Raw genomic sequence first — 23,903 nt, forward strand, 5'->3', positions numbered from 1 at the left:
GAGTGCAACCCTGAAAAGACAAAAAATAAAATAAAATAACATCCTTTTAAATTTAAAGAAACTAAACTCGTAAAAGCTATGCCAATCCAGAACTGAAATATTAAAATATAAGAAGATTTATGAGTACTTCGTATAGCTTTTCCTTTATGGCTTTTTTTTTTTTTTGCAGTATTTCCAGATTTTCAAATAATAAAGTGGGTATGTCAGATTTTAGATTTAATCTGGCTTGTATTTAAGCCTTGGAAACTTGCAGTCGTGGCTTAAACTTGATAGTAATTAGTGATTAAACCAAGCCACAAAAACTACATAAGGATTTTTCTTATAGCAGAGTTTTTTTGTATTTGTTTTTTTGAAATTGAAATTCTATTTAAAAATAAACCCCAGGTTTCATGATATTGCAGAGCAACAGACTCAGATACTTCTGATGGGATGGTAAATTAGTATGTGGTCTAAAACTCCCCTGTCTGTGTAATGGACCCTTACTCTTCCTTTCAGTGCCCTGAGCAGCACATTTAGTGTAGAGCTTATCTCACACTGGCAACCATTCCAGTCCATGGTAACTTCTGGGCTTCCAATGTTACCTAGTTGTAGAATCCTTACTGAACAACCCTCCTTACTGGTGTATAATGTACAGTATTTTATACATTAAATTGTAGTAATTAAAATGTCTGTTTTGGAATCTTTGCTAGCAATGTGATCTTGGACAAGTTACTCAGCATCTCTGGGCTTTGATTCCTCATCTGTAAAATGAGCTAATAATAATTACTTCATTGATTGTAAGAATTAAGAAAATACTTATAAAGCACTTATCGTAGTGCCTGGCTCATTTTAATCACAAAATAAATATTAGTTTTCATTATTATCAATAATAATATCATAGGAGTTCCCATCGTGGCGCAGTGGTTAACGAATCTGACTAGGAACCATGAGGTTGCAGGTTCAATCCCTGGCCTTGCTCAGTGGGTTAAGGATCTGGCATTGCCATGAGCTGTGGTGTAGGTCACAGAAGTGGCTTGGATCTGGCATTGCTGTGACTGTGGTGTAGGCTGACAGCCACAGCTCAGATTCAGGCCCTAGCCTGGGAACCTCCATATGCCGTAGTCGTGGCCCTAAAAAGACAAAAACAAAAACAAACAAAGCTATACTGCAGCTTGTGGCAATGCCAGATCCTTTAACACGCCGAGCGAGGCCAGGGATCAAACGCACATACTCGTGGATGCTAGCCAGGTTCTTAACCTGCTGAATCACAATGGACACTCCAGAAAAATTTCTTTCACTGAAGTGTAGTTAATTTACAAGATTGTGATGATTTCTGCTCTACAGCAAAGTGTTCCAGTCATACATATATACACATATCCATTCTCTCAGATAAAAAGAAAAACTTAATCCATCGCATGGAGGTCTCATACAAATGGGTCCTAAGAAGAGACTAAAAGAACCAGCTTTTATACTTTTTAGGCAAAGAAATCATAAATTTGTAAGAAATTGACAAGACAAGGAACTTAGGTTTGGGGTGCCCATGTATTGAAGAATCTAAACAGAATTTGGGCTTGAGGTAAGTAAGTAACAAGGTTTCTTTAACAGGGCTTCTCAGCCCCAAATGCTGTTTTTGGTGAAAAGGTATTCTTCTACCTCCAGATACATGAGGGCATCTGTCACATGAGAGATGTATTTCTTCTTCCATTGGTGAGGCTTGAGAGGTCCCAGGATTTCTTTGGAGGGAATTTGTGGTTTTGGAGTTTGTAGTGATAAGACACTAAAGTGAGCAGAAGTGAGCAGACTACTTGGGCGCAGGAATGAGAAAAGCCTTATCTTTTTCACTTATGCAGATACCAGAGTAGTGCTTCTCAACCATGCATATTAGAATCACCTGGGAACATTTAAAAACCTCAATGCCCAGGCACAACCCTCTCCCTTCCCACACTCACTACTAGCAATTAAATTTAAAAGAATCTGGTAAAGGGACCTCAGGCACATGATTTAATCCATTAACATGTAAATAAGCAATTTCTGCACAATTGATTGAGTTGAAAAACTAGAGCTTCAAACCATTTTTCATCCTGATATCGCTAATGTAAAGTCTGAGGAAGAAAAACACTCACTTCTTTGATCTTAAAGTACATAGTTATAAACAGAAAATGTGTAGCTTTTATTTCACTTTTATAAGGTTAATTCAATGGTCAAAACATTCTAATCTCAGTGTTTACCCTCAGCACACCCATGCTGTTCTCTAAACATACTGATGCTGGATAGATGGTGCCGGAATCCACGTTCTTGTTAATGGCAGTCAAAGAATGAACTCTGAGAACACACAGGCAACAAGCAAGCAAAGTCTTTATTCAAGAGAAGCAAATAGCTCCCAGGACAGGCTAGGAGTGGGTAGAAGAGCCCCCGCCCCTTTCTCTATTGTCCTTTAGGGGTTTTTATTCCTTAAAGATTGGGGGGGGGTACAAACGTGGGGTCCAGAAAGATGTGGTTTTCTCCAATTGGCCTTGCTCAATTACTTATATCAGTCCTTGTCCAACAGGGGTTTTAGGGTTGGAAACATCACAAAAGTTTTATGGTTTTTTGTCCTTTTCTTTCCTTAGATTAAGTCACTACTCCTCTCATTCCTTTTTTATCAGTTGAGGAGTGGGCTAGAGATTCGCATTTCCTACAGAAGACAAAGCCTGTGGGGAATGCGCATTTCCTAAAATAAAACAAGTCCTATGGAGGTGTTACTCCCTGGAGCCCTTAAGCCACAAAAGTTAATCAATATCCATATCAAAGGAATGTATTGGAGACCATGCTCCTACACTAACTACCTGAGTTAATATTCTGCCTCAATATGAGACAAACTCCCCTCCTTAGAATTTTTCAGTGTCTACTCCTTCTGCCTGAAACACCATTTCCACCATATCCACATGGCTGAGTCCCTCACTGCCTTAGAATCTACTCAATATTACCCCCTCAATGAAGCTGCTGATAAAACAAAATTATTTTAAGGTAGGAAAAGAAAAACTTCATAAGATTTTCTCTGCTGTTTGAGCCACTATACCCTCCCCTTTAGTATGCATTGTGCATCTGCATTATACATTAATTAGACTCCCTAAGAAGACACAAGAATGCCTGCTCACACACACAAAAATTAACTTCTAAACGGCACCAGCGAGGTAAATCCTTAGGAGATAACATTCCCTCCTTAAACATGTAAACGGTTATGATGACCCACTACTCACCTTATTGGACTATGTAAAGTGTCAATATGTTACTTTGATGCAGAACCCCTCATCTCAAAAAATTAGATAACATTGCTTTGATCTCTAATGGTCAGAACAGTCCTCAGAGCTTTCTGAAAAACTATCTCCTGAGTTATAATCCTCAAGTTGGCTTGAATAAAATTTACCATTTTTTTCTTAGGACACCTACTGACTAATTTTTTAAATCAACATTTGTGTAGATAGTTGGCAGGATATCAGAGATACCCACCAGAGAACACCTGCAGTCTACTGGGAACTGGTGCTTGGTACCAGCATGGGCCTTTTGAACCCCCCTGGTTTCTCAGGCTTCCTCAGGTATTCCTGTGAGTCCTTCTGCTATCTGGATCTCACAACTTTTAAGTAATGATCATAAACATTTTATTCAAGCTATTTAATTTTAGACTTGGGGTCTTAAGCAGCACTGATGTATTTCCTGGGCAGGGATCTGGGGAGATGTGAGTGGGAGGTCAAGGGATATATAAGTGGCTGGTTTTTGTTAAATTTGTCTTTTAAAAAAAGTAGATATGATCTGAACAAACTGATAGTGAAATGAGAGATTGAATTATTTAGCTCTCAACAACAGGGATATGGCTCTTTCTGGCTAGGTGTATTTAAGGTGACTCAAAATTTAGCAGAAATTTCATCAATCCTCATGACATGTAGGGGGTCCCACAGAGAACCCCACTACAACCTTCAGGGATGCACAAGATAAGGACTAATCATCCAGTAGTTTCAGACTGTCAGAGGGAGAAACTATGACACCTAGAAGAGTTGAACCAACCCAAGGGCAATTCCTTGGGAAGCTAAGAAGCAGCACACATTCAATCTACCACACTGTCCTCAGAAAGTTGTTCAGATGATACCTCATATCTGAATTGGGATACTAAATTAGTAATGGGAAATTATGCCCCAAAGGATCACTAGTTCCCTAATGGATGGCCACCTATGGGAATACCAGCTGGGTTTATGTATCACATAACCCACAAGGGCTACTTAGCTGGGAACAGAGGGAAGTCTCACCCTGAAAATGGCCAAGATGGAATAAGCTGGCTTTGGCACATAGAGAAAGCTGGCTTGAGGAAACATTCTTTCAGAATTCTGACCCTAAGGGAACAGAACAGGCTTTTCTTTCCCTATATCTTAAGATGTAAATGTTCTGCCAGGGCTCTCAGGGGCTTTTATCTTACTCTTGTCTAGATTATCTCCAATTCATGAGACTGAGAAAAAGAAAGGAGGGGGGAAGGAGGCCTTTTTAAACTCAAGCGGGAAAACTATGAGATCTCTCTGTGTCTATATGGATATCTGTGCATACATTATAGATATGTTTTCACTTCCAGATGGTATCACCAAAATTAATTTGTGAAAGAGCTCTATTTAATTGACTTAAGCACTTATATAAATACTCAGAAATATAAAAGAAAGAAACCCAAATTATAAGTTCATATGATCTGAAAAATATTCAGTATTAAAGTAAGATCTAGTATTAAAGTTAGTTTAAGTTTGTTGGTTTAATTAACACACACATGTCTTCAGAGTCATCAATACTAAGTAAAAGAGGAGTTCCATTGTGCCTCAGCAGTTAAGAACCCAACAAAGTCTCCATGAGGATGCAGGTTCAATCCCTATCTGTGCTCAGTGGGTTAAGGGTCTGGTGTTGCTGAGGCTATGGCATAGGCCTGCTGCTGTAGCTCTGATTCAACCCCTAGCCTAGGAACTTTTATATGCCACAGGTGTAACCATAAAAACGAAAAAAAATAAAAAGTTCAATCTGAGATTCTTCATGAAAAGTTTCAGTGAAGCCAAATTTAAAAGAGCCTATACAGAATACCTACCGTGGCACAGTGGAAAAGAATCTGGCTAGAAATGATGAGGTTTCGGGTTCGATTCCTGGCCTTGCTCAGTGGGTTAAGGACCCAGGATTACCATGAGCTGTGATGTAGGTCACAGACATGGTTTGGATCCTGCGTTGCTATGGCTGTGGTGTAGGCCAGCAGCTGTAGTTCCGATATGACCCCTAGCCTGTGAACCTCCATATGCCACCAGTGCAGCACTAAAAAGCAAAAAAAAAAAAAGAGCCTATATAATCAATTACATTTATGTAAATAATCAGACAAAATTTATTGAAACCACACTTTTTTGCAAACAAATTAGTCTTAATTTGGCTATATTACGTGGAAATTTTTTAGAGAAAAATTACGTTTTAAATTATGACAGTTTTAAAATTATGAAAAATTATATTTTAAAAATTATGAAAATTTTAGAGAAAAATTATACTTTTGTTGACATTAAATTCTAGCAATATTTAATTGTCTTTGAGGTTCTATATCTACGGTCTAAGATCACTTCCTGGATGGCTCCTCATTCTATATTACATTATTGTAAGGAATTATTAAAAGGACATTCTACGTTTCCTCCTAAAGTAATCTATCTTTGAATGAAGATCAAATGCCCCATGTCCTGCAACCAGGAGATTATGCATATGGGAAAAGGCATCAGAAAAAGAACGCTTTATAGCCACATTAGAAGGGACCATATCAGGGCTTCTTTCTTACCTGGACTGCAATTTCTGTTTCTAAAACCCAGTTTAGACTAATTGAGAGCAGCACTATCAGACCATGACAAGAAGAATATGACAGCTGAAGTATACACCCAACCTAAGATGTTAAACCAGGCCCATATACTGGTTATATTGATAGTTGCTCACACTTTTGCTTATGAACCAAATATATTTCTGTCTTGGGCTTAATCATATGAGAGTTTAAAAAATCAGGCTAATTGCTGGATTTGTACCTGTGTCTAGTATTCCTGGGTTACTTTGGTAAATTTCTTCTCTCCAAGGCTCTAATTGGACAGCCCTTAGGAAATTTATTCTAGAAGAAAACAGTTATAGCTCTTTTGGGGCCCCTGCTGATACTACTAGATGGGACTAATGGGTTCCCAGGCTGATGGTGACAGACCCCTACCCCCATGCCACAAATGTGGCTCTTCACCTTGGAGACCTGCTGCTGACATGGGTACAGCCTGAATAGATTAACCACCTACAAGGGTTAACTGCCCTCTGCCGTGGGGCTCTACACCCTCCCACTCCCCTAACTTTCCCTTCCTCCTTCTGCATTGTTCCCACCACAACTCCACAGATTCACGCCACAGCATCTCCTATCAGTCAGCGCTGGTGCCATTTTAATCTCAGCTCATCTGCTTCTTCTTCTTCTTCTTTTTTTTTTGGTCTTTTCAGGGCCACACCTGTGGCATATAGAAGTTCCCAAGCTAGGGATCAAATTGGAGCTACAGCTGCCGGCCTATGCCACAGCCATAGCAACTCGGGATCCAAGCCATGTCTGCAACCTATACCACAGCTCACAACAACATCGAATCTGTAAGCCACTAAGTGAGGCCAGGGATCAAACTTGCATCCTCATGGATCCTGGTCAGATTCATTATTGCTGAGGCATTATGTGAACTCCCACCCATCTGCTTGGGATGCCTTAATCTCTCTGCTTTACCAACTTGGCCTTGGGCATTTCTCCCTTGGCAAACCTAATAGGGGCCTCCTCACTTAGCCCATTAATCACAATTGCTCTGACCTTGGCCATAAACATGAATTTTATTTAAAATTACTCAAACTCAATCAGAGTAATGAGCTAAATTTCAGTCAAAGACTACAACTTCCCAATTGTTGGGAAGGGCCCTCCTTCAACTATGGGATGGATTTATATGGTCAACACCAAGCTATAGTAATTTAAGTTTAAAGGCTCTTATATTGGGAAAGGTTAAATCGTACTAAGGATAATTAGCCTAATAACATTAGGAAATTGGCCTGAGTGCCTTCATGAACAGTGCCAATATATTATTACCTTTGAGAACCAGTTATTGTTTTGGAACTTATTGATTTTGAGACAACCTGGAGAATATTAGCTAGTTCCTAACAAGACCCAGTGGATTTGTGGAGCAAATTTTTGGCCCAGGTTGTTTAGAGAGATGTACAACTGATTTCAAAGTCATCTGCTGGTAATCGTGAAAACTGCCCCTGCCAATCTATATTTAAGGCTGGCACTTTGTGTTCAATCAGTTTTCCAATAGTATGATCATTTGGCCATGATATTTGTTCTTCACTTGGAATAGAAGATATCATTACTCACATAAAGCCTTTAACAACATTTACTCAGCAAGCTTTGAATGATACTAATCAACTGTTAAGTTCCCATTATGAGAAAAGCATTCCTATGGAATTGCATGACCCTTAATAGTCTAACAGCATCTCAGGGGCGTACTTGTGCTGTAATACATACTGAATGTTGTGTTTTTGTACCTGATGATTCTTCTAATGTAACCTGCCTTATGTTGCAAATGAAAAATCAGATTTCTGCTCTGAATGATCCTCTTTCCACTTTAAGAGGAAAAAGGATTGTTTCATTTTTTTTAAAAATAAATATTAATTTTTTAATTTTAAATACTGATGCTTCTGTTGAGCTAAACCTATCTAATCAGCATCTTGAAAAGTGCATTACCTTCCCTTAATCCATTTTATTCATAAAACAGCTTAGAACAAATGCTATTATAGATGTCCTTTGTACTTAATTATCTTCTACCCGTGCTTGTTTGTCCATTAAATCAGAGAAAATTCTAAGAAGCCTGGCAAAATTATATTTGGAAAGGGACACATTTTCTACATTTCCTTCCAGAGACTTCAGAGTTTCAATTTATGCCATCACATGGGATAATTTCATAAGGACACTGACATTATTATTTCACTTTAAAGTGTAATTTCATTATTTTTCTCCTAAATTTATTCTCCTTAATTTTGAAAGACTCTTTGGCCTCTCCAGTTAAAAAAATGGTTTATTATATATCAGTTCTCATGTATGTAAATTCATTGTTAAAATCTTTCTTGACATAGATCTCAGAGTCTTAAGAGGCACTTAACAACTGACGGTGAATTATTTGGAGATTCTTTATAGAAATTACAGGCTTTTTACATATATTTCTTATCAATTTGGAAGAAAAAACTGTAAAATCAAATACATCACAAATCAGATTTAGCAAGAAGACTTTTTTTTTTTTTTTGGGGGTCTTTTTGCCATTTCTTGGGCCGCTTCCACTGCATATGGAGATTCCCAGGCTAGGGGGTCTAACCAGAGCTGTAGCCACCGGCCTACGCCAGAGCCACAGCAACGCGGGATCCAACCTGCATCTGCAACCTACACCACAGCTCACAGCAACGCCGGATCGTTAACCAACTGAGCAAGGCCAGGGACTGAACCTGCAACCTCATGGTTCCTAGTTGGATTCGTTAACCACTGCGCCACGGCAGGAACTCCCATATAATTTATCCTTGATATGTTTCAATGGTAAATGAAGAGGAATTGTTAACTTGGCATTTTAAGACATTCAAAATTATAAAACTGTTTTAAAATAAGACAGATGGTATGCATTTATAATAGTGATATCCTCAAATAATCATATTATTAAAACAACTGTATATCTATCCTTATTCTCAGTCTTAAGACATGTTATTATAAATCACAGAAATAATAGCATTAACTATAAATATAGGGAGTTCTCATTGTGGCTCAGCAGTAATAAACCCAATAGTATCCATGAGGACATGGGTTTGATCCCTGGCCTCACTTAGTGGGTTAAGGATCTGGCATTGCCATGAACTGTGGTGTAGGTCACAAATGTGGCTGGGATTTGCATTGCTGTGGCTGTGGAGTAGGCTGGCAGATGCAGCCCCAATTCTACATCTAGTCTGGGAAATTCCATATGCTGTGGGGGCAGCCCTGAAAAGAATGAATGAATGAATAAATAAATAAATAAATAAATAACATACAGTTATTTCTCTTTTTGCCTTTCTAGGGCCGCTTTCCACAGCATATGCAGGTTCCCAGGCTAGGGGTCTAATTGGAGCTGTAGCCACCGGCCTATGCCAGAGCCACAGCACCTGGAGATCCAAGCCATGTCTGCGACCTACACCACAGCTCATGGCAACGCCGGATCTTTAACTCACTGAGCAAGGCCAGGGATCGAACCCTCAACCTCAAGGTTCCTAGTTGGATTCATTAACCACTGCACCATGACGGGAACTCCAACATACAGTTATTTCTTTAAAAATTTTTAGAATATTTACCTGTAATAACATAGTTAAAATAATCATTTGGTGGTCTAACTGCCTGTTTGATAGAGTTGTTCTTTGGAGGAGGTTGCCAAAGAGTATGCTTATTTGCGTGCAATTTTTATTATTATTTTCCTTTCTTTTTTTCTTTTTAGGGCCACACCTGCATATGGAGGTTCCCAGACTAGGGGTCTAATTGGAGCTGCAATTGCCAGTCTATGACAACCACATCAATGTGGGATCCAAGCTGTATCTGTGACCTACCCCACAGCAGCATGGGGCAACACTGGATCCTTAACCCACTGAGCAAGGCCAGGGATCAAACTGACATCCTCATGGACCCTATGCCAAGTTCTTAACGCACTGAGCCACAATGGGAAACTCCTATGTGTGATTTTATGTTAATTTATGAACTGTAATGAAAATCAATTAAAACTAATGCTATATATATTAGAAATTTGGTGTAGTATCCAGAGCTCAGAACTAGAGGTTGGAATGAATTTCTGTAAAAGCATGTAAAACACATCTAGTTTCCTTGTGCAATTCCATGGGGAAAATTAATTTTCTTTCCTGTTTAAAAATACATGCATCTAAGAGTTAAACACCAGAGTTAACTAATAGAAAAACACCAGAGATTTAGATAAACTAATTAAATAGAAGAGATTTGAAATCTACCCTCTTAGTATATATTTTTTTCTTTATAAGTATATGTTTTTATGTGCAGAAAAATTCTATTTGGCTTTTCTTTTTCTTCCTTTTTTTTTTTTAACAAATCTGTTTGCTCATTTAAAATATTCTTTTATTCTTTCAGTGTTATTTATATTCCTTCCTTACTTATAAATATTTATTTCAAAGTATCCTTCAGACTAGATTTTAAACTTGGTTTGCAAATTCTTCTATTTGTGTGTCTACTAATACTTTCTTATGTGATTCATTTCCTCAAATAGATTATAATCTCTAACTATAAATTCATTCGCAGCGGGAGTTGACTTGGTGGTTTATGCTGTATACACAAGATGTAGACTCTTAACCACAATGTTTCAGATTTGTCTCTACCTAAACTAGATGGGTCTTCCTGGGACAGATGCCTTCCCCAATCCTGTCTCTACTTGCTTCTTATTTGTAGAAAAGCTATAGTTCCAGGCCTCCCTGAGTCACAAAAACATTGCTCAAGAATTAATGATTTAAAGGATATTAGCATATAGTGGCAAAAGTAGGAATTTGGTCAGGAGAACTGGTAACAATTTAAACAGTAAATTGGCAGTTACAGTCTTTAGTTCTCTGGAGTACATAGATAACAGTATCTGAAGCACATTCCTGAGTCACTTTACAGATAATAAAGCCCCCACCAAATGGAATAAGTTATCTGCATGATGACCCTGAGCATGTAGCCTCCAGACGATCTGGAGCCTGAGGATCCATAATGTTACCACCTGTGACACTGCACTGTTACCTCACTATCAGCTGGAGATTTGTGCCTGAGCTGATCACATACCCTGTGACTCCCTTCCTTCACCTTGCCTTTATTTATTTATTTTTGTTGTTGTTGCTATTTCTTGGGCCGCACCCGCAGCATATGGAGGTTCCCAGGCCAGGGGTTGAATCGGAGCTGTAGCCACCGGCCTACGCCAGAGCCACAGCAACGCGGGATCCGAGCCAAGTCTGCAACCTACACCACAGCTCACGGCAACGCCGGATCGTTAACCCACTGAGCAAGGGCAGGGATCGAACCCGCAACCTCATGGTTCCTAGTCGGATTCGTTAACCACTGCGCCACAAGGGGAACTCCTCACCTTGCCTTTAAAAGTGCTTTTCTGGAGTTCCCATCATGGCTCAGTGGTTAAAGAATATGACTAGGAATGATGAGGTTGCAGGCTCGATCCCTGGCCTTGCTCAGTGGGTCAAGGATCTGGTGTTGCTGTGACCCGTAGTGTAGGTTGCAGACATGGCTTTTGTATCTGGTGTTGCTGTGGCTCTGGTATAGGCTGGTGGCTACAGCCCCCATTAGACCCCTAGCCTGGGAATCTCCATATGCTGAGGGAGCAACCCTAAAAAACCAAAAAGCCAAAAAAAAAAAAAAAAGTTCTTTTCTGACACCTATCAGAGAATTTGGGTTTTTAGAGCATGAGCTGCCTAGCTGCCTAGACTCCTAGTATGGCGCCTAAAATAGATGCTGCATTTTCCTTCACCACAAGCCTATGTCAGTAGGTTGACTTTATTATATGTGGGTGAGCAGACCCACGTTTAGTTTGGTAATGAAAACTGTGTGGAATGTGTATGGTAATCTTGTAGTCACTCTAAGCTATTTTGCCTTTATTCCTGTTCACTATACTACCCCAAATTTTCTGTTCCTTTATTTCCACAGTTTGGAGATTTTACTGTTAATATGCAGCTTGACAGTATATCCAAGGGTTTAGTGTTGGGAGAAGAGGTCCTTCCACTATCAGCTTTTTCTGATATATTTTACCTAATATTGATTAATTTAATATATGTTACCTAAATTTTCATTGTTTCACTATTTCTTGTGAGTTCCAGTTGGGTTTATTAGCTATTTCCTTAACATTATAATTATGTTTACTTGAATCATGGATACAAAGATAAGTAAATAATTTTCCTATTTTTTTTTTGGTCCCTTGAAATAGTTGGCTGAATTTTGTATAATATTATATGGTTTATAAATGTTCATCATTCCTAGGGTAATGTAAAATAATACTTTAATTTTTTTCAGAGGGATCAAACCAATACTTGGAACTTAAATTCACTACTGATACACACAAAATTTAATAATACTACTTTATTATTATCTGGCATCTAATTACAGCCAGTAAAACTATTTTGGCAGTAGAGTTTACATCTAATTTCTCATTACTCAAAGTCAAGATTTCATTCTACAAAACTGGGACTAGCAAAAGCCAAGAAAGTTCTGAATAGACTGAAGTACCAAGAAAAATAGCAGAAAATGAAGCTGATGTATGGGAGAAAGTAGTTCTATTTTTAAATCTGACTTGTCTACTTTTTTTTTCTTTTTAGGGCCACACCCATGGCACATGGAATTCCCAGGCTAGGGGTCAAATTCAAATTGCAGCTGCTGGCCTACTAGACAGCCACAGCAACCCCAGATCCAAGCTGTTTTTGTGACCTGCACCACAGCTCATGACAATGCTAGATCTTTAACCTACTGAGCATGCTAGGGATTGAACCTGTGTCCTCATGGATATTAGTTGGGTTCATTACTGCTGAGCTACAATGGAAATGCCTGAATTAAGTCTAAATGGGGAAGGAGAGGGGCTAAGATGGCAGAGTAGCAGGACGTAAGGCTCATCTACTCCCACAAATACATTGAAAATATGTGGAACTTTTCACACAAAAAATTAGAGAAAGAATGACAAAAGACCTCAAGATGATGATAGAACAACAACAACAAAAAATTACAAAACTAGATAGGACATAAGAAGAAAGAAGAAGAACAAGAGAAAAAGAAGTGAAAAGAAATGAAAAGGAACCAGCTCTCCCAGGAGGGAGCTGGAAAGAGGAATAGCTCTTGCATCCTGGGAAGTCCTGACGCCAGCAATGAGACTAGCCAAAAACAGAGGAGGAACCCTACACAAATGGTCTGAAGCAGTTAAGAAGGAGACAGTCCTCCACAAATGGTTGGTGCTATGGGCAATGGGCAACTGTAGGCAGGTGCCAACAGGTGTTGGGAACTAAAGCTTGGGCCTTAGCGATCAAACCCAAAGAGGGAGCTGGTGCTGGCTACATGGGAAAAAACTGGGGTTGGCCATGTGGACATCCTGAAGCTACAGAAAGAGCCTGTGAGCAACAATTAGGGAGAAGCCCCCCCACCCCTGAGGTTTTAGAGAGAGATCCCTAGAGTGGCCAAGCAAGGAGAGTGCTGGCAGAACAGTGGAACTTGCTCTTATATCTACAGCGAACACTCCCTAGAGCCTACCCAGCAAAGAGGTACACATGAAGCACTACCACCCCTGAGATCTCCAGGACTGGGCACCTGCTTCAACATCTACATTCTAACTGTCAAGGGGATGATAAACATAAAGGTAGACGTTCTTAGACATCAAAGAAGTGGCTTTACAACAAAAGAACAAGACAAAAACACACAAAACCCACTAAATGATAAGGAGATAGGCAATTTACCTGAAAAAAAATTCAGAGTGATGATAGTTAAGATACCCAAGTTCTTGGAAAAAGAGTGGAGATAGATCAAGACCTTAAAAGAGATGATTAACAGAGAGCTAAGGATTTGAAGAGCAAAATGAATAGTGCAATAGCTGAAATGAAAAAAATCTAGTTTTGAAAAATCATGGGAGACAGGATTAAGACAGCAGAATAGAAGACTGGAGCTCAACTTCTCTCATTAAAAATAACAAAATTACAACCAATGGGCTTGAAACTTTCAAAAAATATCTTGCTCCAGAAGACAAAAGGAGGCCACATCAAGAGGTAGGAGGGGTGATTACATAATATAAGCAACCCCATACTGCCAGGGTGGGAAGCCCACAGAACGGAATGTAACTGTATCACAAAGACTCACCTACAGGAGTGAGATTTCTGAGCCCCATGTCAAGTCCCCACACCCGGGGATCTGTCATTGAAAGAAAGAGCCCTTGGAGCATCTGGCATTGAAGGCCAGGGGGGCTTGGGCAAAGGAGCTCCATGGGACTGGGAGAAACAGAGACCCCATTCTTGAAAGGTGCACACAGACTCTCATGTGCATTGGGCAGCAGGGAAAAACAGATGCTCCATAGGAATCTGGGTCAGACCTGACTGCAGTTCTTGGAGGATTTCCTGGGAAAAAAGGGGGTGACTGCGGCTCACTGTGGGAGAAGGACATTGGAGGCAGAGATATCAGGAATACACATCAGCAAGTGTTTCTCTGAAGGTGGTCATTTTGGCAAATCTGGCCCCACCCATCAGCACTGAGAAACACCAGGCCAAACAATAATCCTTGTGGGATCAGCCCTACCCATCAGGAAACAGGCTGCATAAAGACCTCCCAGGCACACAGCCACCTCTAATCTCACCCATAGTCAAAGCCCCACCCACTAGAGGGATAGGAATCAGCCCCACTACAAGTGGGCAGGAATCAGTCCCTTTCCTAAGAAAGCCTGAAGCAAGCCCCCATACTAACTTCAGCCTCAAGGGGGAACACATCAGAATTAACAGAGGCTACAACTCTATTGTCTGCACAAAGGACACTACACCAAAAACCTATACAAAATGAAAAGACAGTGAAATATAACTCAGATGAGGGATAAAGACAAAAACCCCATAAAAACAGCGAAGTGATCTGGAGATTATCAGCCTCTAGAAAAACTACTTTAGACTGATGATGCTGAAAATGATGAAAGACATTGGAAATAAACTGGAGGCAAAGACTGGTAATTTACAGGAAATATTGAGCAAAGAAATACAAGATTTAAAACTTAAGCAAGCAGAGATGCAAAATACAATAACTGAAATAAAAAATTCATTAGAAGCAACCAACAGCAGAATACAGGAAGAAGAAGAATGAATAAGCCAGGTGGAGGACAGACTAGTGGAAATCACTGATGAAGAATAGAAAAGAGAAAAAAAATTGAAAAGAAATGAAGAATGTCTCAGAGAACTCTGGGACTGCCTTAAATGCACCAACATCCATATTATAAGTGTGCTAGAAGAAAAAGAAAGAGAGAGAAAGGGACAGAAAACATATTCAAAGAGATAATAGCTGAAAACTTCCCTAACATGGGACAGGAACTGCTAACTCAAATCCAGGAAGCAAGAGTACCATATAAAATAAACCCAAGGAGGAACACCCTGAGACACATATTAATCAAATTGGCCAAAATGAAAGACAAAGAAAATATTGAAAGCAACTATGGAAAAGAAACAAATAACATACAAGGGAACCCTGATAAAGTCATCAGCAGATTTTTCAGCAGAAACTCTGCAGGCCAGAGGAAGCATCCTGATATATTTAAAGTGATGAAAGGAAAAAAGCTCCAACCAAGATTACTTTACCCATCAAGGCTCTCATTCAGATTTGAAGGAGAAATCAAAAGCTTCATAGATAAGCAAAAGCTAAGAGAACTCAGCAACACTAAACCAGCTTTACAACAAATAGCAAAGGAACTTCTCTAGGCAGAAAAGAAAAAGCCACAACTAGAAACAAAAATACCACAAATGACAAGGCTCATGAGCAAAAGCATGTGTTCAGTAAAGGTAGGAAATAATCCACGTACAGTTATGCTACCAAAATCAGAAATCATGAGAAGAGGGTACAAATGCAGGACACTGGAGATGCACTTGCAATTAAGAGACCAACAACTTAAAACAATCTCGTGTATATACCGACTCCTATATCAAAATTTCGGGGTAACTGCAAACCAAACATCTACCATTGATACACACATAAATAAGAAAAATCAACTCAAGTACAACACTAAAGGTAGTCATCAAACCACAAGAGGAGAGAACAAGAGAAGAAGAGAAGAAAAAAGAGAAACAAAACCAAATCCAAAACAGTTAATAAAATGGCAATAAGAACATATGTATCAATAATTACCTTAAATGTTAATGGACTAAAGGCCCCAACCAAAAGACATAGACTGGCCGAATGGATACAAAAACAAGATCCATATATATGCTGTCTTCAAGAGACTCACTTCACTTCCAGGAACACATGCAAATTGAAAGTGAGAGAATGGAAGAAAATATGCCATAAAAACGGGAATCAAAAGAAAGCCGGAGTAGCAATAAAAAGTAGACCTTGAAATGAAGAATATTTTAAGACACAAGGAAGGACAACATAATGATCAAAGGATTAATCCAAAAAGAAGACATAACAATTTAAAATATTTCTCTGTACCCAACATAGGTTCACCACAATATATAAGGCAACTGCTAACAATCTTAAAAGGAGAAATCGACACAATGATAGTGGGGCACATTAATACCCCACTTTCAGCAATGGACTGATCATCCACACTGGAAATCAACAAGGAAACACAGGCCCTGAAGGAAGTATTAGACTAGATGGACTTAATAGATATTTATAGGACATTCCATCCAAAAGCAACAGAGTACACATTCTTCTCAAGTGCACACAGAACATTCTCTGAGATTGATCATAGTCTGGGATACAAATCGAACCTCAGTAACTTAAAGAAAATAGAAATCATATCAAGCATCTTTCCTGACCACAACATGATACCAATGGAAATCAACAAGAAGAAAAAAAAACTGCAAAAAAACACAAACACGTGGAGACTAAACAACATGCTCCTAAACAACCAATGAATCACTGAAGGGATCAAAGAGGAAATTAAAAAATACCTAGGAGCAAATGCCAACAAAGATATGACCCTCCAAAACCTATGGGATGCAGCAAAAGCAGTTTTAAGAGGGAAGTTTATAGCAATACAAGCCTACATTAGGAATCAAGAGAGCTCAAATAAACAACATAACTTTACATCTAAAGCAGGTAGAGAGAGAAGAACAGACAAGACCTGAAGGTAGTGGAAGGAGGAGTTCCTGTTGTGGTGAAGTGGAAACAAATCTGACTAGGAATCATGAGGTTGAGGGTTCAATCCCTACCCTCACTCAGTGGATTAAGCATCCAGTGTTGTCATGAGCAGTGGTGTAGGTTACAGATATGGCTCAGATCTGGCTTTGCTGTGACTGTGGCTTAGGCTGGTGGCTTAGGCTCATTAGATCCCTCGCCTGGGAACCTCCTTATGCCACTGATGCAGCCCTAAAAAGACAAAAAGACAAAAAAAAAAAAGTTAACAGAAGGAAAGAAATCACAAAGATCAGAGTTGAAATCAATGAAATAGAAATGAAGAAAACCATAGAAAATATCAATGAGGAGTTCCCGTCGTGGCGCAGTGGTTAACGAATCCGACTAGGAACCATGAGGTTGCGGGATTGGTCACTGCCCTTGCTCAGTGGGTTAACGATCCGGCGTTGCTGTGAGCTGTGGTGTAGGTTGCAGACCCGGCTCGGATCCCGTGTTGCTGTGGCTCTGGTGTAGGCCGGCGGCTACAGCTCCGATTGGACCCCTAGCCTGGGAATCTCCATATGCCGCGGGAGCGACCCAAGAAATAGCAAAAAAAAAAAAAAAAAAAAGAAAATATCAATGAAACTAAATGCTGCTTCTTTGAAAATATCAACAAAATTGATAAGCCCTTAGCAGACTTCTCATGGAAAAAAGAGGGCTCAAATTAGTAAAAATACAAATGAAAAAGGAGAAGTAATAACAGATATCATTGAAATACAAAGGATCATAAGAGACTACTACATGCAACCATATGCCAATAAAACGGAAAACCTAGGAGAAATAGACAAATTCTTAGAAAAGTACAATCTTCCAAGACTAAACAAAGATGTAATAGAAAAGATGAATGGGAGTTCCCATCGTGCGCAGTGGTTAACGAATCCAACTAAGAACCATCAGGTTGCGGGTTTGGTCCCTGCCCTTGCTCAGTGGGTTAAGGATCTGGTGTTGCCATGAGCTGTGGTGTAGGTTGCAGATGCAGCTTGGATCCAGCATTGCTGTGGCTCTGGCGTAGGCCGGTGGCTGCAGCTCTGATTCAACCCCTAGCCTGGGAACCTCCATATGCCGCAGGAGCGGCCCAAGAAATAGCAAAAAAAAAAAAAAAAAAAAAAAAAAAGACAAAAAAAAAAAAAAAGAATAAAAGAAAAGATGAATGGACCAATCACAAGAACTGAAATTGAAACTATGATTTAAAGACTTCCAACAAACAAAAGTCCAGAACCAGATGGCTTCACAGGTGAATTCTATCAAACATTTAGAGAAGAGGGAACACCTGTTCTTCTGAAACTATTTTCCAAAAAATTGCAGAGGAAGGGATACTCCCAAACTCATTCTATGAGGTCACCATCATCCTGATATCAAAAACAAAGATACCACACACACACACACACACACAAATTACAGGTCAATTACACTGATGAACATAGAGGAAAAAGTCCTGAAAGAAATACTAGCAAAACAAATCCAAGAATACATTAAAAGGATTGTACATCATGATCAAGTGGGATTTATCCCAGGGATGCAAGGATTCTGCAATATCCACAAACCAATTGGTGTGATACACCACATTAACAAACCAAAGAATTAAAACCACATGATCCTCTCAATAGACGTGGAAAAAACCTTTGACAAAATCCAACACCCATTTCTGATAAAAACTCTTCAGAAAATAGGCATAGAGGGACCCTACCTTAACATAATAAAGGACATATATGACAAATCCACAGCTAACATCATTCTCAATGGTGAAAAGCTGAAAGAATTCCTGCTCACATCAGGAACAAGACAAGGATGTCTGCTCTCGCCACTACTCTTCAACACAGTTTTGGAAGTCCTAGCCACGGCAATCAGAGATGACAAAGAAAAGGAATCCAAACTGGAAAGGGAGAAGTAAAACTATCGCTAGCAGATGATGTGATACTATACCTAGAGAATCCTAAAGACTCTACCAGAAAACTGTTAGAGCTCATCCATGAATTTGCCAAAGTTGCAGAATACTAAATTAATAGACAGAAATAGAAGGCATTTCTATATACTAACAATGAAAGATCAGAAAGAGCAATCAGGGAAGCAATTCTGTTGACCATCACATCCAAAAGAATAAAATACCTAGGAGTAAACCTACCTAAAGAGACAAAAGACCTGTACTCTGAAAACTCTAAGACACTGATGAAAGAAGTCAAAGATGACACAAATAGATGGAAAGACATACCATGCTCTTGGATTGGAAGAGTTAATACTATCAAAATGACTATATTACCTAAGGCAATACACAGATTCAATGCAATCCCTATCAAATTACCAAGGACATTTTTCACAGAACACGAACAAAATATTTTAAAGTTTGTTTGGAAGCACAAAAGACCCAGAATAGCCAAAGACATCCTGAAAAAGAAAAATGAAGCTGGAGGCATCAGGCTCCCAGACTTCAGACTATACTACAAAGCAACAATCATCAAAACCGTATGGTACTGGCACAAAGACAGAAACAGAGATCAGTGGAACAGGATAGAAAGCCCAGAATTCAACCCACACACCCACAGCCAACTAATCTTTGACAAAGGAGGCAAGAATATACAATGGAGAAAGGACAGCTTGTTCAATAAGTGGTGCTGGGAAAACTGGACAGCACATGGAAAAGAATGAAATGAGAACACTCCCTAACACCTTACACAAAAACAAACTCCAAATGGATTAAAGACCTAGATAGAAGACCAGACACTCTAAAACGCTTAGAGGAAAGAAAACATAGGCCAAACACTCTCTGACATAGATGACAGCAACATCTTCTCGGATACACCACTTAGAGTATTGACAATATAAACAAAAAGAAACAAATGAGACCTAATCGAACTTCAAAGTTTCTGCACAGCAAAGGAAACCCTAAACAAAATGAAAAGACAACCCACAGAATGGGAGAAAATCTTTGCAAGTGAAGCAACTGATAAGGGATTAATCTCCAAAAATGTATAAACACCTCCTACAGCTCAATACCGAAAAAACAAACAACCCCATCAAAAAATGGGCAGAAGATCTAAATACAATTCTCCAAAGAAGACATACAGATGGCCAAGAAACACATGAAAAGATGTTAAACATCACTCATTCTTAGAGAAATGCAAATCAAAACCATTCTGAGGTACCACCTTACACGAGCCAGAATGTCCATCATCAAAAATTCTACAAACAAGAAGTGCTGGATAGGGTGTTGAGAAAAAGGAACCCTATGACACTGTTGGTGGGCTGGTAACTTGGTGCAACCACTGTGGAAATCAGTATGGAGATGCCTCAGAACACTAAACATAGAACTACCATTTGATCCAGGAATCCCACTCCTGGGCATCTATCCAGAGTAAACCATGACTTGCAAAGACACATGTACTCTGATGTTCATTGCAGCACTCTTTTCAATAGCCAAGACATGGAAACAACCTAAATGTCCATCGACAGAGGAGTGGATAAAGAAGAAGTGATACATATACACAATGGAATATTACTTATCCATTAAAAGGAATGAAATGCCAGCATTTCATTGAGTAAATGTAATAAATTCATTGAGTAATAAAAAAAATAATGAAAAAAAGAACCATCAAAACAAGAGAAATCTTAATGATCAGTTGGGAAAACTGAATGAAGAATAAAACGATTTGAGTGCTGTTACCTAAAAAAAAAATAAAAAAAAAGAGAAGTGGTACGTATACACAATGGAATATTACTTAGCCATAAAAGGAAAGAAATAACAGCATTTGCAGCAACATTGACGAACATAGAAATTATCATGCTAAGTGAAGTCAGTCAGACTGTGAGACACTCACATCAAATGCTATCACTTACCTGTGGAATCTAAAGAAGGGACACAATGAATTTCTTTGCAGAACATATACTGACTCACAGACTTTGAAAAACTTATGGTTTCCAAACGTGTTGGGGTGTTGGGGGGATACACTGGGGAATTGGGATAGGAATGCTGTAAAATTTGTTTGTAATGACTGTTGTACATCTATAAATTCTATAAAATTCTTTGAGTAATAAAAAAAAGAAAAAGTAATCTAGAAGGAATGAATCACAATTTAATGAATGCAGAAGGATGAATAAGTGAAGTGGAATACAAAGTGGTGGAAATTACTGTGACAGGAAATAATAAAGAAACGGAATTGAAAAAAAAAAAAACTGAGGAGAGACAAAGAGACATTTGGGACAACATTAAATACACAAATATTGGCATCATAGGGGCCAGAATGGAAAGAGAGAGAAAAAGGGCCAGAGAAAATATTTGAAGAGATTATAAATGCAAATTTCCCAAATATGGGAAAGGAAACACTCACTCAAGTGGAAGAAACACAGAGAATTCCATAGTAAATAAATCCCAGAAGAAATACAGCAAGACACATACTAATCAAAGTGACTGGAATTCAAGTCTTTGCTCAGCGGAAATCAATCTGACTAGCATCCATGAGGACACTGGTTCAATCCCTGGCCTGGGACTTGAACAAGATAAAAATCAATCTGACTACCATCCTTGAGGACGTAGGCCAATCCCTGGCCTTGCTCACTGGGTTAAGGATCTGGCATTGTCATCAGCTGTGGTGACGTGGCAGACGTGGCTTGGATGTCACATAGCTGTGGCTGTGGCATAGGCCAACAGCTAAAACTCCAAACCCTGGCCTGGGAATCTCTATATGCCACGAGTGCAGCCCTAGGGAAAAAAAAAAAAAGACAACTGACAAAAGTTACATTCAAAGAAAAAATACTAAGAGCCACAAGGGAGAAGCAACAAATCACAGTGAGGGAATTCCCATAAGAATAACAGCTGATCTCTCACCAGAAACTATATAAGCAAGAATGGAGTGGCATAATAGTTTTGAGATGATGAAGAAGATGAACCTAGAACCAAGAATACTCTACCCAGAAAAGCTCTCATTTAGATTTGATGGAGAGATCAAAAACTTCCCAAACAAGAAGAAACTAAGAGAATTCAGCACCTCAAAACCAGCTCTACATCAACTACTAAAGGAACTTCTCTAAGCAAGGAAAAGGAAAAGGCATGATTAGAAACAAGAATATTAAAAATGAAGAACCTCACTGGTAAGGCAAAGATAATTTAAAGGTAGGAAATCACTCATTGACAAATATGATATATGAACTAGCAAGTATGAGAAGAGGAGAGGACAAATGCAGAACACTGAAAATGCATTTGAAATTGAGGAGACCAGCAAGATAAAAGAATTCTGCACACATATAGTAGGATATATCAAAAAACACATGAGGAACAACTAGACAAATAACTGTAACACATATAAAAGAGAAAAACCGAACCAAACATAACACTAAACACGGTCAGCAAGTCTCAAGAAAGGACAACAAAAAGAAGAAGGGAAGAAAAATGACCCAAAATAGCAGTCAAAAAATTTTAAGTGAATGACAATAAATACACACTTATCCATAATTACATTGAATGTAAATGGATTAAATGCTCCAACTAAAAGAAAAAGCCTAGCTGAATGGATTCAAAAGCAAAACTCATATATATGCTGTCTATAGGAGATCCACTTCAGATCTAAGGGCACATACAGACCTAAATTGAAGGGATGGAAGAAAACATTACATGCAAAAGGAAATGATAGAAAAGCAGGTGTAGCTATACCCATATCAGATAAAATAGATTTTAAAATAAAGAAGATCACAAGAGACAGAGAAGGACATTACATAATGATCAAAGGATCAATACAAGAAGATATAATAATTTTAAATATATATGCACCCAACGTAGAATCCCCACGATATATAAAGCCACTAACAGTCAGAAGAAAGTAAATTGACAGCAACACAATAATAGTGGGGGAATTTAACAACCCAATTACAGCAATGGACAGATCTCCAGATAGAAAATCAGTAAGGAAACACAGGCTTTAAATGATACACGAGACCAAATAACTGATATCTATAGAACTTTTCACCCTAAAGCAGCAGAATATACTTTCTTCTCAAATGCACATGGAACATTCTCCAGGATGGATCACTTCTTGGGCTACAGATCAGCCTTGATAAATTTTTAAAAATATCGAAATTATTTCAAGTGTTTTCTCCAATCACAATGCTATGAGACTGCAAATCAACTACAGGAAAACAAACAAACAAACAATCCAGCAAATACACAAACTCTTGGAAGCTAAAAAATATGCTACTAAACAACTAATGGATCACTGAAGAAATCAAAGAGGAAATTAAAAGATACATAGAGACAAATGACAATGAGGATACAAAAACCGAAAACCTATGGGACACAGAAAAGCAGTTCTGAGAAGTTTATAGCAATACAATCTTATCTCAGGAAAGAATAAAAATGCAAATAAACAACCTAACTTATATCTTAAACATCTAGGGAAGGAAGAATAGACAAAGCCAAAAATTAGTAGAAGGAAAGAAATAAAAAAGATTAGGGCAGAGATTAATAATACAGAAACAAACAAAAAAATGATTGAGAAGATCAATGAATCCAAAAGTTGGTTCTTTAAAAAGATCCACAAAATTGATAACCCATTAGCCAGACTCATCAGGAAGAAAAGGGGGAGGGTTCAAGTCAATAAAATTAGAGATGAAAAAGGAGAAGTTACAACTGACACTGCAGGAGTTCCCATTATGGCACAGCTGAAATGAATCTGACTAGGAACCATGAGGTCACAGTTTGGATCCCTGGCCTTCTCTGTGTTAAGGATCTGGCGTTGCCCTGAGCTGTAGTATAGGTTGCAGACAAGGCTCAGATCCCAAGTTGTTGTGGCTATGGTGTAGGCTGGCTGCTGTAGCTCTGACTGCACCCCTAGCCTGGGAACATCCATGTGTCTTGGGAGCGGCCCTAAAAGGCAACACCCCCCAAAAAAAAACCCCACACACAAAAAAACAAAAACAAAAAAACTGACACTGCAGAAATACAAAGGATCATGAGAGACTACTGTGAGAAATTGTATGCCAATAAAATGAACAACCTAAAAGAAATGGACAG

This window comes from Sus scrofa, chromosome 4 (assembly GCF_054392235.1).
Source record: "Sus scrofa isolate SSC_HxYL_T2T_F1_AM1 chromosome 4, Sscrofa_HxYL_maternal_Yorkshire_Landrace_v2.0, whole genome shotgun sequence".
NCBI classification, from domain to species: Eukaryota; Metazoa; Chordata; class Mammalia; order Artiodactyla; family Suidae; genus Sus; species Sus scrofa.